The 16,163-nt window shown below is 53.5% G+C and overlaps 46 non-coding genes across 46 annotated transcripts; 22 read left to right on the top strand and 24 right to left on the bottom strand.

The window, feature by feature from the left end:
* Positions 1-204: 204 nt before the first annotated feature.
* Trnar-acg (transfer RNA arginine (anticodon ACG)) lies at positions 205-277 on the bottom strand. The gene has a single exon. It is a non-coding gene; the product is annotated as a tRNA-Arg (tRNA).
* Positions 278-719: 442 nt separating this feature from the next.
* On the top strand, positions 720-811 carry Trnai-uau (transfer RNA isoleucine (anticodon UAU)). The gene is given in 2 exon segments: positions 720-757; positions 776-811. It is a non-coding gene; the product is annotated as a tRNA-Ile (tRNA).
* Positions 812-922: 111 nt separating this feature from the next.
* Trnad-guc (transfer RNA aspartic acid (anticodon GUC)) lies at positions 923-994 on the top strand. The gene has a single exon. It is a non-coding gene; the product is annotated as a tRNA-Asp (tRNA).
* A 235-nt stretch (positions 995-1,229) lies between these two features.
* On the bottom strand, positions 1,230-1,301 carry Trnam-cau (transfer RNA methionine (anticodon CAU)). The gene has a single exon. It is a non-coding gene; the product is annotated as a tRNA-Met (tRNA).
* A 248-nt stretch (positions 1,302-1,549) lies between these two features.
* On the bottom strand, positions 1,550-1,622 carry Trnar-acg (transfer RNA arginine (anticodon ACG)). Its single transcript has one exon. It is a non-coding gene; the product is annotated as a tRNA-Arg (tRNA).
* A 442-nt stretch (positions 1,623-2,064) lies between these two features.
* Positions 2,065-2,156, top strand: Trnai-uau (transfer RNA isoleucine (anticodon UAU)). Its single transcript is given in 2 exon segments — positions 2,065-2,102; positions 2,121-2,156. It is a non-coding gene; the product is annotated as a tRNA-Ile (tRNA).
* Positions 2,157-2,267: 111 nt separating this feature from the next.
* On the top strand, positions 2,268-2,339 carry Trnad-guc (transfer RNA aspartic acid (anticodon GUC)). The gene has a single exon. It is a non-coding gene; the product is annotated as a tRNA-Asp (tRNA).
* Positions 2,340-2,574: 235 nt separating this feature from the next.
* Trnam-cau (transfer RNA methionine (anticodon CAU)) lies at positions 2,575-2,646 on the bottom strand. The gene has a single exon. It is a non-coding gene; the product is annotated as a tRNA-Met (tRNA).
* Positions 2,647-2,894: 248 nt separating this feature from the next.
* Positions 2,895-2,967, bottom strand: Trnar-acg (transfer RNA arginine (anticodon ACG)). Its single transcript has one exon. It is a non-coding gene; the product is annotated as a tRNA-Arg (tRNA).
* Positions 2,968-3,409: 442 nt separating this feature from the next.
* Positions 3,410-3,501, top strand: Trnai-uau (transfer RNA isoleucine (anticodon UAU)). The gene is given in 2 exon segments: positions 3,410-3,447; positions 3,466-3,501. It is a non-coding gene; the product is annotated as a tRNA-Ile (tRNA).
* Positions 3,502-3,612: 111 nt separating this feature from the next.
* Positions 3,613-3,684, top strand: Trnad-guc (transfer RNA aspartic acid (anticodon GUC)). The gene has a single exon. It is a non-coding gene; the product is annotated as a tRNA-Asp (tRNA).
* Positions 3,685-3,920: 236 nt separating this feature from the next.
* On the bottom strand, positions 3,921-3,992 carry Trnam-cau (transfer RNA methionine (anticodon CAU)). The gene has a single exon. It is a non-coding gene; the product is annotated as a tRNA-Met (tRNA).
* Positions 3,993-4,240: 248 nt separating this feature from the next.
* Positions 4,241-4,313, bottom strand: Trnar-acg (transfer RNA arginine (anticodon ACG)). The gene has a single exon. It is a non-coding gene; the product is annotated as a tRNA-Arg (tRNA).
* Positions 4,314-4,755: 442 nt separating this feature from the next.
* Positions 4,756-4,847, top strand: Trnai-uau (transfer RNA isoleucine (anticodon UAU)). Its single transcript is given in 2 exon segments — positions 4,756-4,793; positions 4,812-4,847. It is a non-coding gene; the product is annotated as a tRNA-Ile (tRNA).
* A 111-nt stretch (positions 4,848-4,958) lies between these two features.
* Trnad-guc (transfer RNA aspartic acid (anticodon GUC)) lies at positions 4,959-5,030 on the top strand. The gene has a single exon. It is a non-coding gene; the product is annotated as a tRNA-Asp (tRNA).
* Positions 5,031-5,266: 236 nt separating this feature from the next.
* Positions 5,267-5,338, bottom strand: Trnam-cau (transfer RNA methionine (anticodon CAU)). Its single transcript has one exon. It is a non-coding gene; the product is annotated as a tRNA-Met (tRNA).
* Positions 5,339-5,586: 248 nt separating this feature from the next.
* Positions 5,587-5,659, bottom strand: Trnar-acg (transfer RNA arginine (anticodon ACG)). The gene has a single exon. It is a non-coding gene; the product is annotated as a tRNA-Arg (tRNA).
* A 442-nt stretch (positions 5,660-6,101) lies between these two features.
* Trnai-uau (transfer RNA isoleucine (anticodon UAU)) lies at positions 6,102-6,193 on the top strand. Its single transcript is given in 2 exon segments — positions 6,102-6,139; positions 6,158-6,193. It is a non-coding gene; the product is annotated as a tRNA-Ile (tRNA).
* A 111-nt stretch (positions 6,194-6,304) lies between these two features.
* On the top strand, positions 6,305-6,376 carry Trnad-guc (transfer RNA aspartic acid (anticodon GUC)). The gene has a single exon. It is a non-coding gene; the product is annotated as a tRNA-Asp (tRNA).
* Positions 6,377-6,612: 236 nt separating this feature from the next.
* On the bottom strand, positions 6,613-6,684 carry Trnam-cau (transfer RNA methionine (anticodon CAU)). The gene has a single exon. It is a non-coding gene; the product is annotated as a tRNA-Met (tRNA).
* A 248-nt stretch (positions 6,685-6,932) lies between these two features.
* Positions 6,933-7,005, bottom strand: Trnar-acg (transfer RNA arginine (anticodon ACG)). Its single transcript has one exon. It is a non-coding gene; the product is annotated as a tRNA-Arg (tRNA).
* A 442-nt stretch (positions 7,006-7,447) lies between these two features.
* On the top strand, positions 7,448-7,539 carry Trnai-uau (transfer RNA isoleucine (anticodon UAU)). The gene is given in 2 exon segments: positions 7,448-7,485; positions 7,504-7,539. It is a non-coding gene; the product is annotated as a tRNA-Ile (tRNA).
* Positions 7,540-7,650: 111 nt separating this feature from the next.
* Trnad-guc (transfer RNA aspartic acid (anticodon GUC)) lies at positions 7,651-7,722 on the top strand. Its single transcript has one exon. It is a non-coding gene; the product is annotated as a tRNA-Asp (tRNA).
* Positions 7,723-7,958: 236 nt separating this feature from the next.
* Positions 7,959-8,030, bottom strand: Trnam-cau (transfer RNA methionine (anticodon CAU)). The gene has a single exon. It is a non-coding gene; the product is annotated as a tRNA-Met (tRNA).
* A 248-nt stretch (positions 8,031-8,278) lies between these two features.
* Trnar-acg (transfer RNA arginine (anticodon ACG)) lies at positions 8,279-8,351 on the bottom strand. The gene has a single exon. It is a non-coding gene; the product is annotated as a tRNA-Arg (tRNA).
* A 442-nt stretch (positions 8,352-8,793) lies between these two features.
* Trnai-uau (transfer RNA isoleucine (anticodon UAU)) lies at positions 8,794-8,885 on the top strand. Its single transcript is given in 2 exon segments — positions 8,794-8,831; positions 8,850-8,885. It is a non-coding gene; the product is annotated as a tRNA-Ile (tRNA).
* Positions 8,886-8,996: 111 nt separating this feature from the next.
* On the top strand, positions 8,997-9,068 carry Trnad-guc (transfer RNA aspartic acid (anticodon GUC)). The gene has a single exon. It is a non-coding gene; the product is annotated as a tRNA-Asp (tRNA).
* Positions 9,069-9,304: 236 nt separating this feature from the next.
* Positions 9,305-9,376, bottom strand: Trnam-cau (transfer RNA methionine (anticodon CAU)). Its single transcript has one exon. It is a non-coding gene; the product is annotated as a tRNA-Met (tRNA).
* Positions 9,377-9,624: 248 nt separating this feature from the next.
* Trnar-acg (transfer RNA arginine (anticodon ACG)) lies at positions 9,625-9,697 on the bottom strand. The gene has a single exon. It is a non-coding gene; the product is annotated as a tRNA-Arg (tRNA).
* Positions 9,698-10,139: 442 nt separating this feature from the next.
* On the top strand, positions 10,140-10,231 carry Trnai-uau (transfer RNA isoleucine (anticodon UAU)). The gene is given in 2 exon segments: positions 10,140-10,177; positions 10,196-10,231. It is a non-coding gene; the product is annotated as a tRNA-Ile (tRNA).
* A 111-nt stretch (positions 10,232-10,342) lies between these two features.
* On the top strand, positions 10,343-10,414 carry Trnad-guc (transfer RNA aspartic acid (anticodon GUC)). Its single transcript has one exon. It is a non-coding gene; the product is annotated as a tRNA-Asp (tRNA).
* Positions 10,415-10,650: 236 nt separating this feature from the next.
* Positions 10,651-10,722, bottom strand: Trnam-cau (transfer RNA methionine (anticodon CAU)). The gene has a single exon. It is a non-coding gene; the product is annotated as a tRNA-Met (tRNA).
* Positions 10,723-10,970: 248 nt separating this feature from the next.
* On the bottom strand, positions 10,971-11,043 carry Trnar-acg (transfer RNA arginine (anticodon ACG)). The gene has a single exon. It is a non-coding gene; the product is annotated as a tRNA-Arg (tRNA).
* A 442-nt stretch (positions 11,044-11,485) lies between these two features.
* Positions 11,486-11,577, top strand: Trnai-uau (transfer RNA isoleucine (anticodon UAU)). The gene is given in 2 exon segments: positions 11,486-11,523; positions 11,542-11,577. It is a non-coding gene; the product is annotated as a tRNA-Ile (tRNA).
* Positions 11,578-11,688: 111 nt separating this feature from the next.
* Positions 11,689-11,760, top strand: Trnad-guc (transfer RNA aspartic acid (anticodon GUC)). Its single transcript has one exon. It is a non-coding gene; the product is annotated as a tRNA-Asp (tRNA).
* A 236-nt stretch (positions 11,761-11,996) lies between these two features.
* On the bottom strand, positions 11,997-12,068 carry Trnam-cau (transfer RNA methionine (anticodon CAU)). The gene has a single exon. It is a non-coding gene; the product is annotated as a tRNA-Met (tRNA).
* A 248-nt stretch (positions 12,069-12,316) lies between these two features.
* On the bottom strand, positions 12,317-12,389 carry Trnar-acg (transfer RNA arginine (anticodon ACG)). Its single transcript has one exon. It is a non-coding gene; the product is annotated as a tRNA-Arg (tRNA).
* A 442-nt stretch (positions 12,390-12,831) lies between these two features.
* Trnai-uau (transfer RNA isoleucine (anticodon UAU)) lies at positions 12,832-12,923 on the top strand. Its single transcript is given in 2 exon segments — positions 12,832-12,869; positions 12,888-12,923. It is a non-coding gene; the product is annotated as a tRNA-Ile (tRNA).
* Positions 12,924-13,340: 417 nt separating this feature from the next.
* Trnam-cau (transfer RNA methionine (anticodon CAU)) lies at positions 13,341-13,412 on the bottom strand. Its single transcript has one exon. It is a non-coding gene; the product is annotated as a tRNA-Met (tRNA).
* Positions 13,413-13,661: 249 nt separating this feature from the next.
* On the bottom strand, positions 13,662-13,734 carry Trnar-acg (transfer RNA arginine (anticodon ACG)). Its single transcript has one exon. It is a non-coding gene; the product is annotated as a tRNA-Arg (tRNA).
* A 442-nt stretch (positions 13,735-14,176) lies between these two features.
* Positions 14,177-14,267, top strand: Trnai-uau (transfer RNA isoleucine (anticodon UAU)). Its single transcript is given in 2 exon segments — positions 14,177-14,213; positions 14,232-14,267. It is a non-coding gene; the product is annotated as a tRNA-Ile (tRNA).
* Positions 14,268-14,687: 420 nt separating this feature from the next.
* Trnam-cau (transfer RNA methionine (anticodon CAU)) lies at positions 14,688-14,759 on the bottom strand. Its single transcript has one exon. It is a non-coding gene; the product is annotated as a tRNA-Met (tRNA).
* Positions 14,760-15,008: 249 nt separating this feature from the next.
* On the bottom strand, positions 15,009-15,080 carry Trnar-acg (transfer RNA arginine (anticodon ACG)). The gene has a single exon. It is a non-coding gene; the product is annotated as a tRNA-Arg (tRNA).
* A 442-nt stretch (positions 15,081-15,522) lies between these two features.
* On the top strand, positions 15,523-15,614 carry Trnai-uau (transfer RNA isoleucine (anticodon UAU)). Its single transcript is given in 2 exon segments — positions 15,523-15,561; positions 15,580-15,614. It is a non-coding gene; the product is annotated as a tRNA-Ile (tRNA).
* Positions 15,615-15,726: 112 nt separating this feature from the next.
* Trnad-guc (transfer RNA aspartic acid (anticodon GUC)) lies at positions 15,727-15,798 on the top strand. Its single transcript has one exon. It is a non-coding gene; the product is annotated as a tRNA-Asp (tRNA).
* Positions 15,799-16,035: 237 nt separating this feature from the next.
* Positions 16,036-16,107, bottom strand: Trnam-cau (transfer RNA methionine (anticodon CAU)). Its single transcript has one exon. It is a non-coding gene; the product is annotated as a tRNA-Met (tRNA).
* Positions 16,108-16,163: the final 56 nt, after the last annotated feature.

Here is a 16,163-nt window from a genome sequence, read left to right as displayed (position 1 = left end):
CGTTTACTTAACTGTGCAACATCTCTCAGCTTGACTTGTCTCGACTTTGCTCGACTGACGCTACGCTGACGCTTGCACGAAGCGATATTTACCACGATCGTCTCGAGATGCAGCTGCGAGATGCTCAGGATTGACATTGCACTCCACGCAGGTGGAAACATTCGAATGCACTGCCTAGCTACGCGCCCGCAACTAACAAAATGCCGACCCTGCCAGGATTCGAACCTGGAATCTTCTGATCCGTAGTCAGACGCGTTATCCGTTGCGCCACAGGGCCACTGTTCGCCTTTCGTCATATGAGGCGGGTACACATCGCAGAGCAACGTGTTCTCCGTGGCTCGGCAACTGCGTGTCGTCCACTGACAACGGCGGCGCGGCCACTCTGGTCTTCCGCACTCTGCAGGGAGCTGCCAAGGAAGGCATCTCTCCTCCAGCTGCTCGGCCACGGTGCGCCTGCATAGCTTAGAGCTTGCCACACATCTGCCCTCGCTGTTGGACAGGTAGCAGAAGGCAAGGCGCGCGTTTTTCTGCAATTTTTCGGTGATGACAAGCGGTTGATATGCTTGTAAGTGTAGCATATGAAACAAGAATCGTATGAAGCATCCGTAGCCAGGTGCTAAAGTCGCAGTATGGCCGCAGGTGACGGTCGTATGATGGGTCTGTAGCCACAACAGGTTGGCGGCAAAGCAAATACCGCTAACTGAAAGCACCCTGCTGTAGCCCCAGTGGCGCAATTGGTTAGCGCACGGTACTTATAAGGCAGTAGCCGTGAGCAATGCCGGGGTTGTGAGTTCGAGCCTCACCTGGGGCATACTTTTATTTCGTAGCAGCTGACTCTGAAAGCATCGGGACGCTAGATTTGAAATGAATCACCTACTTGAGAAAATTAAGTGTGCGTGCGTTGTGCGTATCGTTTGCGTATTCCTCGGTAGTATAGTGGTTAGTATCCCCGCCTGTCACGCGGGAGACCGGGGTTCGATTCCCCGCCGGGGAGGTGCGATTTTTATATCGCGAAAGTTGCACGTGTGGCCCGATAGGACATTAACGTTGTGATCGAGAAATGTAGTTGCTGCAGAATCGTAAAAACTCTGCGTCTTAGGAAGTGTTTCTCGTATTCTCCACACGACGTCGTCATCGTTTCAGAACTTACAGGGTTTGCTGTTGACGCTGGGTCAGCGCACCCCAGGCTTAATGATCGAGCTCGAAGCACCCAAGAAAAAGAATAATTTTAGCAGAGCGTGGTTTCGATCCACGGACCTCTGGGTTATGGGCCCAGCACGCTTCCACTGCGCCACTCTGCTGCGTGACGTGGGACACTTGGAAAAGCATTGTCTGCGTCGCGTACCGTTTACTTAACTGTGCAACATCTCTCAGCTTGACTTGTCTCGACTTTGCTCGACTGACGCTACGCTGACGCTTGCACGAAGCGATAGTTACCACGATCGTCTCGAGATGCAGCTGCGAGATGCTCAGGATTGACATTGCACTCCACGCAGGTGGAAACATTCGAATGCACTGCCTAGCTACGCGCCCGCAACTAACAAAATGCCGACCCTGCCAGGATTCGAACCTGGAATCTTCTGATCCGTAGTCAGACGCGTTATCCGTTGCGCCACAGGGCCACTGTTCGCCTTTCGTCATATGAGGCGGGTACACATCGCAGAGCAACGTGTTCTCCGTGGCTCGGCAACTGCGTGTCGTCCACTGACAACGGCGGCGCGGCCACTCTGGTCTTCCGCACTCTGCAGGGAGCTGCCAAGGAAGGCATCTCTCCTCCAGCTGCTCGGCCACGGTGCGCCTGCATAGCTTAGAGCTTGCCACACATCTGCCCTCGCTGTTGGACAGGTAGCAGAAGGCAAGGCGCGCGTTTTTCTGCAATTTTTCGGTGATGACAAGCGGTTGATATGCTTGTAAGTGTAGCATATGAAACAAGAATCGTATGAAGCATCCGTAGCCAGGTGCTAAAGTCGCAGTATGGCCGCAGGTGACGGTCGTATGATGGGTCTGTAGCCACAACAGGTTGGCGGCAAAGCAAATACCGCTAACTGAAAGCACCCTGCTGTAGCCCCAGTGGCGCAATTGGTTAGCGCACGGTACTTATAAGGCAGTAGCCGTGAGCAATGCCGGGGTTGTGAGTTCGAGCCTCACCTGGGGCATACTTTTATTTCGTAGCAGCTGACTCTGAAAGCATCGGGACGCTAGATTTGAGATGAATCACCTACTTGAGAAGAATAAGTGTGCGTGCGTTGTGCGTATCGTTTGCGTATTCCTCGGTAGTATAGTGGTTAGTATCCCCGCCTGTCACGCGGGAGACCGGGGTTCGATTCCCCGCCGGGGAGGTGCGATTTTTATATCGCGAAAGTTGCACGTGTGGCCCGATAGGACATTAACGTTGTGATCGAGAAATGTAGTTGCTGCAGAATCGTAAAAACTCTGCGTCTTAGGAAGTGTTTCTCGTATTCTCCACACGACGTCGTCATCGTTTCAGAACTTACAGGGTTTGCTGTTGACGCTGGGTCAGCGCACCCCAGGCTTAATGATCGAGCTCGAAGCACCCAAGAAAAAGAATAATTTTAGCAGAGCGTGGTTTCGATCCACGGACCTCTGGGTTATGGGCCCAGCACGCTTCCACTGCGCCACTCTGCTGCGTGACGTGGGACACTTGGAAAAGCATTGTCTGCGTCGCGTACCGTTTACTTAACTGTGCAACATCTCTCAGCTTGACTTGTCTCGACTTTGCTCGACTGACGCTACGCTGACGCTTGCACGAAGCGATATTTACCACGATCGTCTCGAGATGCAGCTGCGAGATGCTCAGGATTGACATTGCACTCCACGCAGGTGGAAACATTCGAATGCACTGCCTAGCTACGCGCCCGCAACTAACAAAATGCCGACCCTGCCAGGATTCGAACCTGGAATCTTCTGATCCGTAGTCAGACGCGTTATCCGTTGCGCCACAGGGCCACTGTTCGCCTTTCGTCATATGAGGCGGGTACACATCGCAGAGCAACGTGTTCTCCGTGGCTCGGCAACTGCGTGTCGTCCACTGACAACGGCGGCGCGGCCACTCTGGTCTTCCGCACTCTGCAGGGAGCTGCCAAGGAAGGCATCTCTCCTCCAGCTGCTCGGCCACGGTGCGCCTGCATAGCTTAGAGCTTGCCACACATCTGCCCTCGCTGTTGGACAGGTAGCAGAAGGCAAGGCGCGCGTTTTTCTGCAATTTTTCGGTGATGACAAGCGGTTGATATGCTTGTAAGTGTAGCATATGAAACAAGAATCGTATGAAGCATCCGTAGCCAGGTGCTAAAGTCGCAGTATGGCCGCAGGTGACGGTCGTATGATGGGTCTGTAGCCACAACAGGTTGGCGGCAAAGCAAATACCGCTAACTGAAAGCACCCTGCTGTAGCCCCAGTGGCGCAATTGGTTAGCGCACGGTACTTATAAGGCAGTAGCCGTGAGCAATGCCGGGGTTGTGAGTTCGAGCCTCACCTGGGGCATACTTTTATTTCGTAGCAGCTGACTCTGAAAGCATCGGGACGCTAGATTTGAGATGAATCACCTACTTGAGAAGAATAAGTGTGCGTGCGTTGTGCGTATCGTTTGCGTATTCCTCGGTAGTATAGTGGTTAGTATCCCCGCCTGTCACGCGGGAGACCGGGGTTCGATTCCCCGCCGGGGAGGTGCGATTTTTATATCGCGAAAGTTGCACGTGTGGCCCGATAGGACATTAACGTTGTGATCGAGAAATGTAGTTGCTGCAGAATCGTAAGAAACTCTGCGTCTTAGGAAGTGTTTCTCGTATTCTCCACACGACGTCGTCATCGTTTCAGAACTTACAGGGTTTGCTGTTGACGCTGGGTCAGCGCACCCCAGGCTTAATGATCGAGCTCGAAGCACCCAAGAAAAAGAACAATTTTAGCAGAGCGTGGTTTCGATCCACGGACCTCTGGGTTATGGGCCCAGCACGCTTCCACTGCGCCACTCTGCTGCGTGACGTGGGACACTTGGAAAAGCATTGTCTGCGTCGCGTACCGTTTACTTAACTGTGCAACATCTCTCAGCTTGACTTGTCTCGACTTTGCTCGACTGACGCTACGCTGACGCTTGCACGAAGCGATAGTTACCACGATCGTCTCGAGATGCAGCTGCGAGATGCTCAGGATTGACATTGCACTCCACGCAGGTGGAAACATTCGAATGCACTGCCTAGCTACGCGCCCGCAACTAACAAAATGCCGACCCTGCCAGGATTCGAACCTGGAATCTTCTGATCCGTAGTCAGACGCGTTATCCGTTGCGCCACAGGGCCACTGTTCGCCTTTCGTCATATGAGGCGGGTACACATCGCAGAGCAACGTGTTCTCCGTGGCTCGGCAACTGCGTGTCGTCCACTGACAACGGCGGCGCGGCCACTCTGGTCTTCCGCACTCTGCAGGGAGCTGCCAAGGAAGGCATCTCTCCTCCAGCTGCTCGGCCACGGTGCGCCTGCATAGCTTAGAGCTTGCCACACATCTGCCCTCGCTGTTGGACAGGTAGCAGAAGGCAAGGCGCGCGTTTTTCTGCAATTTTTCGGTGATGACAAGCGGTTGATATGCTTGTAAGTGTAGCATATGAAACAAGAATCGTATGAAGCATCCGTAGCCAGGTGCTAAAGTCGCAGTATGGCCGCAGGTGACGGTCGTATGATGGGTCTGTAGCCACAACAGGTTGGCGGCAAAGCAAATACCGCTAACTGAAAGCACCCTGCTGTAGCCCCAGTGGCGCAATTGGTTAGCGCACGGTACTTATAAGGCAGTAGCCGTGAGCAATGCCGGGGTTGTGAGTTCGAGCCTCACCTGGGGCATACTTTTATTTCGTAGCAGCTGACTCTGAAAGCATCGGGACGCTAGATTTGAGATGAATCACCTACTTGAGAAGAATAAGTGTGCGTGCGTTGTGCGTATCGTTTGCGTATTCGTCGGTAGTATAGTGGTTAGTATCCCCGCCTGTCACGCGGGAGACCGGGGTTCGATTCCCCGCCGGGGAGGTGCGATTTTTATATCGCGAAAGTTGCACGTGTGGCCCGAAAGGACATTAACGTTGTGATCGAGAAATGTAGTTGCTGCAGAATCGTAAGAAACTCTGCGTCTTAGGAAGTGTTTCTCGTATTCTCCACACGACGTCGTCATCGTTTCAGAACTTACAGGGTTTGCTGTTGACGCTGGGTCAGCGCACCCCAGGCTTAATGATCGAGCTCGAAGCACCCAAGAAAAAGAACAATTTTAGCAGAGCGTGGTTTCGATCCACGGACCTCTGGGTTATGGGCCCAGCACGCTTCCACTGCGCCACTCTGCTGCGTGACGTGGGACACTTGGAAAAGCATTGTCTGCGTCGCGTACCGTTTACTTAACTGTGCAACATCTCTCAGCTTGACTTGTCTCGACTTTGCTCGACTGACGCTACGCTGACGCTTGCACGAAGCGATAGTTACCACGATCGTCTCGAGATGCAGCTGCGAGATGCTCAGGATTGACATTGCACTCCACGCAGGTGGAAACATTCGAATGCACTGCCTAGCTACGCGCCCGCAACTAACAAAATGCCGACCCTGCCAGGATTCGAACCTGGAATCTTCTGATCCGTAGTCAGACGCGTTATCCGTTGCGCCACAGGGCCACTGTTCGCCTTTCGTCATATGAGGCGGGTACACATCGCAGAGCAACGTGTTCTCCGTGGCTCGGCAACTGCGTGTCGTCCACTGACAACGGCGGCGCGGCCACTCTGGTCTTCCGCACTCTGCAGGGAGCTGCCAAGGAAGGCATCTCTCCTCCAGCTGCTCGGCCACGGTGCGCCTGCATAGCTTAGAGCTTGCCACACATCTGCCCTCGCTGTTGGACAGGTAGCAGAAGGCAAGGCGCGCGTTTTTCTGCAATTTTTCGGTGATGACAAGCGGTTGATATGCTTGTAAGTGTAGCATATGAAACAAGAATCGTATGAAGCATCCGTAGCCAGGTGCTAAAGTCGCAGTATGGCCGCAGGTGACGGTCGTATGATGGGTCTGTAGCCACAACAGGTTGGCGGCAAAGCAAATACCGCTAACTGAAAGCACCCTGCTGTAGCCCCAGTGGCGCAATTGGTTAGCGCACGGTACTTATAAGGCAGTAGCCGTGAGCAATGCCGGGGTTGTGAGTTCGAGCCTCACCTGGGGCATACTTTTATTTCGTAGCAGCTGACTCTGAAAGCATCGGGACGCTAGATTTGAGATGAATCACCTACTTGAGAAGAATAAGTGTGCGTGCGTTGTGCGTATCGTTTGCGTATTCCTCGGTAGTATAGTGGTTAGTATCCCCGCCTGTCACGCGGGAGACCGGGGTTCGATTCCCCGCCGGGGAGGTGCGATTTTTATATCGCGAAAGTTGCACGTGTGGCCCGATAGGACATTAACGTTGTGATCGAGAAATGTAGTTGCTGCAGAATCGTAAGAAACTCTGCGTCTTAGGAAGTGTTTCTCGTATTCTCCACACGACGTCGTCATCGTTTCAGAACTTACAGGGTTTGCTGTTGACGCTGGGTCAGCGCACCCCAGGCTTAATGATCGAGCTCGAAGCACCCAAGAAAAAGAACAATTTTAGCAGAGCGTGGTTTCGATCCACGGACCTCTGGGTTATGGGCCCAGCACGCTTCCACTGCGCCACTCTGCTGCGTGACGTGGGACACTTGGAAAAGCATTGTCTGCGTCGCGTACCGTTTACTTAACTGTGCAACATCTCTCAGCTTGACTTGTCTCGACTTTGCTCGACTGACGCTACGCTGACGCTTGCACGAAGCGATAGTTACCACGATCGTCTCGAGATGCAGCTGCGAGATGCTCAGGATTGACATTGCACTCCACGCAGGTGGAAACATTCGAATGCACTGCCTAGCTACGCGCCCGCAACTAACAAAATGCCGACCCTGCCAGGATTCGAACCTGGAATCTTCTGATCCGTAGTCAGACGCGTTATCCGTTGCGCCACAGGGCCACTGTTCGCCTTTCGTCATATGAGGCGGGTACACATCGCAGAGCAACGTGTTCTCCGTGGCTCGGCAACTGCGTGTCGTCCACTGACAACGGCGGCGCGGCCACTCTGGTCTTCCGCACTCTGCAGGGAGCTGCCAAGGAAGGCATCTCTCCTCCAGCTGCTCGGCCACGGTGCGCCTGCATAGCTTAGAGCTTGCCACACATCTGCCCTCGCTGTTGGACAGGTAGCAGAAGGCAAGGCGCGCGTTTTTCTGCAATTTTTCGGTGATGACAAGCGGTTGATATGCTTGTAAGTGTAGCATATGAAACAAGAATCGTATGAAGCATCCGTAGCCAGGTGCTAAAGTCGCAGTATGGCCGCAGGTGACGGTCGTATGATGGGTCTGTAGCCACAACAGGTTGGCGGCAAAGCAAATACCGCTAACTGAAAGCACCCTGCTGTAGCCCCAGTGGCGCAATTGGTTAGCGCACGGTACTTATAAGGCAGTAGCCGTGAGCAATGCCGGGGTTGTGAGTTCGAGCCTCACCTGGGGCATACTTTTATTTCGTAGCAGCTGACTCTGAAAGCATCGGGACGCTAGATTTGAGATGAATCACCTACTTGAGAAGAATAAGTGTGCGTGCGTTGTGCGTATCGTTTGCGTATTCCTCGGTAGTATAGTGGTTAGTATCCCCGCCTGTCACGCGGGAGACCGGGGTTCGATTCCCCGCCGGGGAGGTGCGATTTTTATATCGCGAAAGTTGCACGTGTGGCCCGATAGGACATTAACGTTGTGATCGAGAAATGTAGTTGCTGCAGAATCGTAAGAAACTCTGCGTCTTAGGAAGTGTTTCTCGTATTCTCCACACGACGTCGTCATCGTTTCAGAACTTACAGGGTTTGCTGTTGACGCTGGGTCAGCGCACCCCAGGCTTAATGATCGAGCTCGAAGCACCCAAGAAAAAGAACAATTTTAGCAGAGCGTGGTTTCGATCCACGGACCTCTGGGTTATGGGCCCAGCACGCTTCCACTGCGCCACTCTGCTGCGTGACGTGGGACACTTGGAAAAGCATTGTCTGCGTCGCGTACCGTTTACTTAACTGTGCAACATCTCTCAGCTTGACTTGTCTCGACTTTGCTCGACTGACGCTACGCTGACGCTTGCACGAAGCGATAGTTACCACGATCGTCTCGAGATGCAGCTGCGAGATGCTCAGGATTGACATTGCACTCCACGCAGGTGGAAACATTCGAATGCACTGCCTAGCTACGCGCCCGCAACTAACAAAATGCCGACCCTGCCAGGATTCGAACCTGGAATCTTCTGATCCGTAGTCAGACGCGTTATCCGTTGCGCCACAGGGCCACTGTTCGCCTTTCGTCATATGAGGCGGGTACACATCGCAGAGCAACGTGTTCTCCGTGGCTCGGCAACTGCGTGTCGTCCACTGACAACGGCGGCGCGGCCACTCTGGTCTTCCGCACTCTGCAGGGAGCTGCCAAGGAAGGCATCTCTCCTCCAGCTGCTCGGCCACGGTGCGCCTGCATAGCTTAGAGCTTGCCACACATCTGCCCTCGCTGTTGGACAGGTAGCAGAAGGCAAGGCGCGCGTTTTTCTGCAATTTTTCGGTGATGACAAGCGGTTGATATGCTTGTAAGTGTAGCATATGAAACAAGAATCGTATGAAGCATCCGTAGCCAGGTGCTAAAGTCGCAGTATGGCCGCAGGTGACGGTCGTATGATGGGTCTGTAGCCACAACAGGTTGGCGGCAAAGCAAATACCGCTAACTGAAAGCACCCTGCTGTAGCCCCAGTGGCGCAATTGGTTAGCGCACGGTACTTATAAGGCAGTAGCCGTGAGCAATGCCGGGGTTGTGAGTTCGAGCCTCACCTGGGGCATACTTTTATTTCGTAGCAGCTGACTCTGAAAGCATCGGGACGCTAGATTTGAGATGAATCACCTACTTGAGAAGAATAAGTGTGCGTGCGTTGTGCGTATCGTTTGCGTATTCCTCGGTAGTATAGTGGTTAGTATCCCCGCCTGTCACGCGGGAGACCGGGGTTCGATTCCCCGCCGGGGAGGTGCGATTTTTATATCGCGAAAGTTGCACGTGTGGCCCGATAGGACATTAACGTTGTGATCGAGAAATGTAGTTGCTGCAGAATCGTAAGAAACTCTGCGTCTTAGGAAGTGTTTCTCGTATTCTCCACACGACGTCGTCATCGTTTCAGAACTTACAGGGTTTGCTGTTGACGCTGGGTCAGCGCACCCCAGGCTTAATGATCGAGCTCGAAGCACCCAAGAAAAAGAACAATTTTAGCAGAGCGTGGTTTCGATCCACGGACCTCTGGGTTATGGGCCCAGCACGCTTCCACTGCGCCACTCTGCTGCGTGACGTGGGACACTTGGAAAAGCATTGTCTGCGTCGCGTACCGTTTACTTAACTGTGCAACATCTCTCAGCTTGACTTGTCTCGACTTTGCTCGACTGACGCTACGCTGACGCTTGCACGAAGCGATAGTTACCACGATCGTCTCGAGATGCAGCTGCGAGATGCTCAGGATTGACATTGCACTCCACGCAGGTGGAAACATTCGAATGCACTGCCTAGCTACGCGCCCGCAACTAACAAAATGCCGACCCTGCCAGGATTCGAACCTGGAATCTTCTGATCCGTAGTCAGACGCGTTATCCGTTGCGCCACAGGGCCACTGTTCGCCTTTCGTCATATGAGGCGGGTACACATCGCAGAGCAACGTGTTCTCCGTGGCTCGGCAACTGCGTGTCGTCCACTGACAACGGCGGCGCGGCCACTCTGGTCTTCCGCACTCTGCAGGGAGCTGCCAAGGAAGGCATCTCTCCTCCAGCTGCTCGGCCACGGTGCGCCTGCATAGCTTAGAGCTTGCCACACATCTGCCCTCGCTGTTGGACAGGTAGCAGAAGGCAAGGCGCGCGTTTTTCTGCAATTTTTCGGTGATGACAAGCGGTTGATATGCTTGTAAGTGTAGCATATGAAACAAGAATCGTATGAAGCATCCGTAGCCAGGTGCTAAAGTCGCAGTATGGCCGCAGGTGACGGTCGTATGATGGGTCTGTAGCCACAACAGGTTGGCGGCAAAGCAAATACCGCTAACTGAAAGCACCCTGCTGTAGCCCCAGTGGCGCAATTGGTTAGCGCACGGTACTTATAAGGCAGTAGCCGTGAGCAATGCCGGGGTTGTGAGTTCGAGCCTCACCTGGGGCATACTTTTATTTCGTAGCAGCTGACTCTGAAAGCATCGGGACGCTAGATTTGAGATGAATCACCTACTTGAGAAGAATAAGTGTGCGTGCGTTGTGCGTATCGTTTGCGTATTCCTCGGTAGTATAGTGGTTAGTATCCCCGCCTGTCACGCGGGAGACCGGGGTTCGATTCCCCGCCGGGGAGGTGCGATTTTTATATCGCGAAAGTTGCACGTGTGGCCCGATAGGACATTAACGTTGTGATCGAGAAATGTAGTTGCTGCAGAATCGTAAGAAACTCTGCGTCTTAGGAAGTGTTTCTCGTATTCTCCACACGACGTCGTCATCGTTTCAGAACTTACAGGGTTTGCTGTTGACGCTGGGTCAGCGCACCCCAGGCTTAATGATCGAGCTCGAAGCACCCAAGAAAAAGAACAATTTTAGCAGAGCGTGGTTTCGATCCACGGACCTCTGGGTTATGGGCCCAGCACGCTTCCACTGCGCCACTCTGCTGCGTGACGTGGGACACTTGGAAAAGCATTGTCTGCGTCGCGTACCGTTTACTTAACTGTGCAACATCTCTCAGCTTGACTTGTCTCGACTTTGCTCGACTGACGCTACGCTGACGCTTGCACGAAGCGATAGTTACCACGATCGTCTCGAGATGCAGCTGCGAGATGCTCAGGATTGACATTGCACTCCACGCAGGTGGAAACATTCGAATGCACTGCCTAGCTACGCGCCCGCAACTAACAAAATGCCGACCCTGCCAGGATTCGAACCTGGAATCTTCTGATCCGTAGTCAGACGCGTTATCCGTTGCGCCACAGGGCCACTGTTCGCCTTTCGTCATATGAGGCGGGTACACATCGCAGAGCAACGTGTTCTCCGTGGCTCGGCAACTGCGTGTCGTCCACTGACAACGGCGGCGCGGCCACTCTGGTCTTCCGCACTCTGCAGGGAGCTGCCAAGGAAGGCATCTCTCCTCCAGCTGCTCGGCCACGGTGCGCCTGCATAGCTTAGAGCTTGCCACACATCTGCCCTCGCTGTTGGACAGGTAGCAGAAGGCAAGGCGCGCGTTTTTCTGCAATTTTTCGGTGATGACAAGCGGTTGATATGCTTGTAAGTGTAGCATATGAAACAAGAATCGTATGAAGCATCCGTAGCCAGGTGCTAAAGTCGCAGTATGGCCGCAGGTGACGGTCGTATGATGGGTCTGTAGCCACAACAGGTTGGCGGCAAAGCAAATACCGCTAACTGAAAGCACCCTGCTGTAGCCCCAGTGGCGCAATTGGTTAGCGCACGGTACTTATAAGGCAGTAGCCGTGAGCAATGCCGGGGTTGTGAGTTCGAGCCTCACCTGGGGCATACTTTTATTTCGTAGCAGCTGACTCTGAAAGCATCGGGACGCTAGATTTGAGATGAATCACCTACTTGAGAAGAATAAGTGTGCGTGCGTTGTGCGTATCGTTTGCGTATTCCTCGGTAGTATAGTGGTTAGTATCCCCGCCTGTCACGCGGGAGACCGGGGTTCGATTCCCCGCCGGGGAGGTGCGATTTTTATATCGCGAAAGTTGCACGTGTGGCCCGATAGGACATTAACGTTGTGATCGAGAAATGTAGTTGCTGCAGAATCGTAAGAAACTCTGCGTCTTAGGAAGTGTTTCTCGTATTCTCCACACGACGTCGTCATCGTTTCAGAACTTACAGGGTTTGCTGTTGACGCTGGGTCAGCGCACCCCAGGCTTAATGATCGAGCTCGAAGCACCCAAGAAAAAGAATAATTTTAGCAGAGCGTGGTTTCGATCCACGGACCTCTGGGTTATGGGCCCAGCACGCTTCCACTGCGCCACTCTGCTGCGTGACGTGGGACACTTGGAAAAGCATTGTCTGCGTCGCGTACCGTTTACTTAACTGTGCAACATCTCTCAGCTTGACTTGTCTCGACTTTGCTCGACTGACGCTACGCTGACGCTTGCACGAAGCGATATTTACCACGATCGTCTCGAGATGCAGCTGCGAGATGCTCAGGATTGACATTGCACTCCACGCAGGTGGAAACATTCGAATGCACTGCCTAGCTACGCGCCCGCAACTAACAAAATGCCGACCCTGCCAGGATTCGAACCTGGAATCTTCTGATCCGTAGTCAGACGCGTTATCCGTTGCGCCACAGGGCCACTGTTCGCCTTTCGTCATATGAGGCGGGTACACATCGCAGAGCAACGTGTTCTCCGTGGCTCGGCAACTGCGTGTCGTCCACTGACAACGGCGGCGCGGCCACTCTGGTCTTCCGCACTCTGCAGGGAGCTGCCAAGGAAGGCATCTCTCCTCCAGCTGCTCGGCCACGGTGCGCCTGCATAGCTTAGAGCTTGCCACACATCTGCCCTCGCTGTTGGACAGGTAGCAGAAGGCAAGGCGCGCGTTTTTCTGCAATTTTTCGGTGATGACAAGCGGTTGATATGCTTGTAAGTGTAGCATATGAAACAAGAATCGTATGAAGCATCCGTAGCCAGGTGCTAAAGTCGCAGTATGGCCGCAGGTGACGGTCGTATGATGGGTCTGTAGCCACAACAGGTTGGCGGCAAAGCAAATACCGCTAACTGAAAGCACCCTGCTGTAGCCCCAGTGGCGCAATTGGTTAGCGCACGGTACTTATAAGGCAGTAGCCGTGAGCAATGCCGGGGTTGTGAGTTCGAGCCTCACCTGGGGCATACTTTTATTTCGTAGCAGCTGACTCTGAAAGCATCGGGACGCTAGATTTGAGATGAATCACCTACTTGAGAAGAATAAGTGTGCGTGCGTTGTGCGTATCGTTTGCGTATTCCTCGGTAGTATAGTGGTTAGTATCCCCGCCTGTCACGCGGGAGACCGGGGTTCGATTCCCGCCGGGGAGGTGCGATTTTTATATCGCGAAAGTTGCACGTGTGGCCCGATAGGACATTAACGTTGTGATCGAGAAATGTAGTTGCTGCAGAATCGTAAGAAACTCTGCGTCTTAGGAAGTGTTTCTCGTATTCTCCACACGACGTCGTCATCGTTTCAGAACTTACAGGGTTTGCTGTTGACGCTGGGTCAGCGCACCCCAGCTTAATGATCGAGCTCGAAGCACCCAAGAAAAAGAACAATTTTAGCAGAGCGTGGTTTCGATCCACGGACCTCTGGGTTATGGGCCCAGCACGCTTCCACTGCGCCACTCTGCTGCGTGACGTGGGACACTTGGAAAAGCATTGTCTGCGTCGCGTACCGTTTACTTAACTGTGCAACATCTCTCAGCTTGACTTGTCTCGACTTTGCTCGACTGACGCTACGCTGACGCTTGCACGAAGCGATAGTTACCACGATCGTCTCGAGATGCAGCTGCGAGATGCTCAGGATTGACATTGCACTCCACGCAGGTGGAAACATTCGAATGCACTGCCTAGCTACGCGCCCGCAACTTAACAAAATGCCGACCCTGCCAGGATTCGAACCTGGAATCTTCTGATCCGTAGTCAGACGCGTTATCCGTTGCGCCACAGGGCCACTGTTCGCCTTCGTCATATGAGGCGGGTACACATCGCAGAGCAACGTGTTCTCCGTGGCTCGGCAACTGCGTGTCGTCCACTGACAACGGCGGCGCGGCCACTCTGGTCTTCCGCACTCTGCAGGGAGCTGCCAAGGAAGGCATCTCTCCTCCAGCTGCTCGGCCACGGTGCGCCTGCATAGCTTAGAGCTTGCCACACATCTGCCCTCGCTGTTGGACAGGTAGCAGAAGGCAAGGCGCGCGTTTTTCTGCAATTTTTCGGTGATGACAAGCGGTTGATATGCTTGTAAGTGTAGCATATGAAACAAGAATCGTATGAAGCATCCGTAGCCAGGTGCTAAAGTCGCAGTATGGCCCGCAGGTGACGGTCGTATGATGGGTCTGTAGCCACAACAGGTTGGCGGCAAAGCAAATACCGCTAACTGAAAGCACCCTGCTGTAGCCCAGTGGCGCAATTGGTTAGCGCACGGTACTTATAAGGCAGTAGCCGTGAGCAATGCCGGGGTTGTGAGTTCGAGCCTCACCTGGGGCATACTTTTATTTCGTAGCAGCTGACTCTGAAAGCATCGGGACGCTAGATTTGAGATGAATCACCTACTTGAGAAGAATAAGTGTGCGTGCGTTGTGCGTATCGTTGCGTATTCCTCGGTGAGTATAGTGGTTAGTATCCTCGGCCTGTCACGCGGGAGACCGGGGTTCGATTCCCCGCCGGGGAGGTGCGATTTTTATATCGCGAAAGTTGCACGTGTGGCCCGATAGGACATTAACGTTGTGATCGAGAAATGTAGTTGCTGCAGAATCGTAAGAAACTCTGCGTCTTAGGAAGTGTTTCTCGTATTCTCCACACGACGTCGTCATCGTTTCAGAACTTACAGGGTTTGCTGTTGACGCTGGGTCAGCGCACCCCAGGCTTAATGATCGAGCTCGAAGCACCCAAGAAAAAGAACAATTTTAGCAGAGCGTGGTTTCGATCCACGGACCTCTGGGTTATGGGCCCAGCACGCTTCCACTGCGCCACTCTGCTGCGTGACGTGGGGACACTTGGAAAAGCATTGTCTGCGTCGCGTACCGTTTACTTAACTGTGCAACATCTCTCAGCTTGACTTGTCTCGACTTTGCTCGACTGACGCTACGCTGACGCTTGCACGAAGCGATAGTTACCACGATCGTCTCGAGATGCAGCTGCGAGATGCTCAGGATTGACATTGCACTCCACGCAGGTGGAAACATTCGAATGCACTGCCTAGCTACGCGCCCGCAACTAACAAAATGCCGACCCTGCCAGGATTCGAACCTGAATCTTCTGATCCGTAGTCAGACGCGTTATCCGTTGCGCCACAGGGCCACTGTTCGCCTTTCGTCATATGAGGCGGGTACACATCGCAGAGCAACGTGTTCTCCGTGGCTCGGCAACTGCGTGTCGTCCACTGACAACGGCGGCGCGGCCACTCTGGTCTTCCGCACTCTGCAGGGAGCTGCCAAGGAAGGCATCTCTCCTCCAGCTGCTCGGCCACGGTGCGCCTGCATAGCTTAGAGCTTGCCACACATCTGCCCTCGCTGTTGGACAGGTAGCAGAAGGCAAGGCGCGCGTTTTTCTGCAATTTTTCGGTGATGACAAGCGGTTGATATGCTTGTAAGTGTAGCATATGAACAAGAATCGTATGAAGCATCCGTAGCCAGGTGCTAAAGTCGCAGTATGGCCGCAGGTGACGGTCGTATGATGGGTCTGTAGCCACAACAGGTTGGCGGCAAAGCAAATACCGGCTAACTGAAAGCACCCTGCTGTAGCCCCAGTGGCGCAATTGGTTAGCGCACGGGTACTTATAAGGCAGTAGCCGTGAGCAATGCCGGGTTGTGAGTTCGAGCCTCACCTGGGGCATACTTGTTATTTCGTAGCAGCTGACTCTGAAAGCATCGGGACGCTAGATTTGAGATGAATCACCTACTTGAGAAGAATAAGTGTGCGTGCGTTGTGCGTATCGTTTGCGTATTCCTCGGTAGTATAGTGGTTAGTATCCCCGCCTGTCACGCGGGAGACCGGGGTTCGATTCCCCGCCGGGGGAGGTGCGATTTTTATATCGCGAAAGTTGCACGTGTGGCCCGATAGGACATTAACGTTGTGATCGAGAAATGTAGTTGCTGCAGAATCGTAAGAAACTCTGCGTCTTAGGAAGTGTTTCTCGTATTCTCCACACGACGTCGTCATCGTTTCAGAACTTACAGGGTTTGCTGTTGACGCTGGGTCAGCGCACCCCAGGCTTAATGATCGAGCTCGAAGCACCCAAGAAAAAGAACAATTTTAGCAGAGCGTGGTTTCGATCCACGGACCTCTGGGTTATGGGCCCAGCACGCTTCCACTGCGCCACTCTGCTGCGTGACGTGGGACACTTGGAAAAGCATTGTCTGCGTCGCGTACCGTTTACTTAAC

This window comes from Schistocerca cancellata, unplaced genomic scaffold, assembly GCF_023864275.1.
Source record: "Schistocerca cancellata isolate TAMUIC-IGC-003103 unplaced genomic scaffold, iqSchCanc2.1 HiC_scaffold_749, whole genome shotgun sequence".
Classification (NCBI taxonomy): Eukaryota; Metazoa; Arthropoda; class Insecta; order Orthoptera; family Acrididae; genus Schistocerca; species Schistocerca cancellata.
The sequence above is the reverse complement of the archived record's forward strand: the minus strand, read 5'-3'. Positions and strand labels throughout refer to the sequence as shown.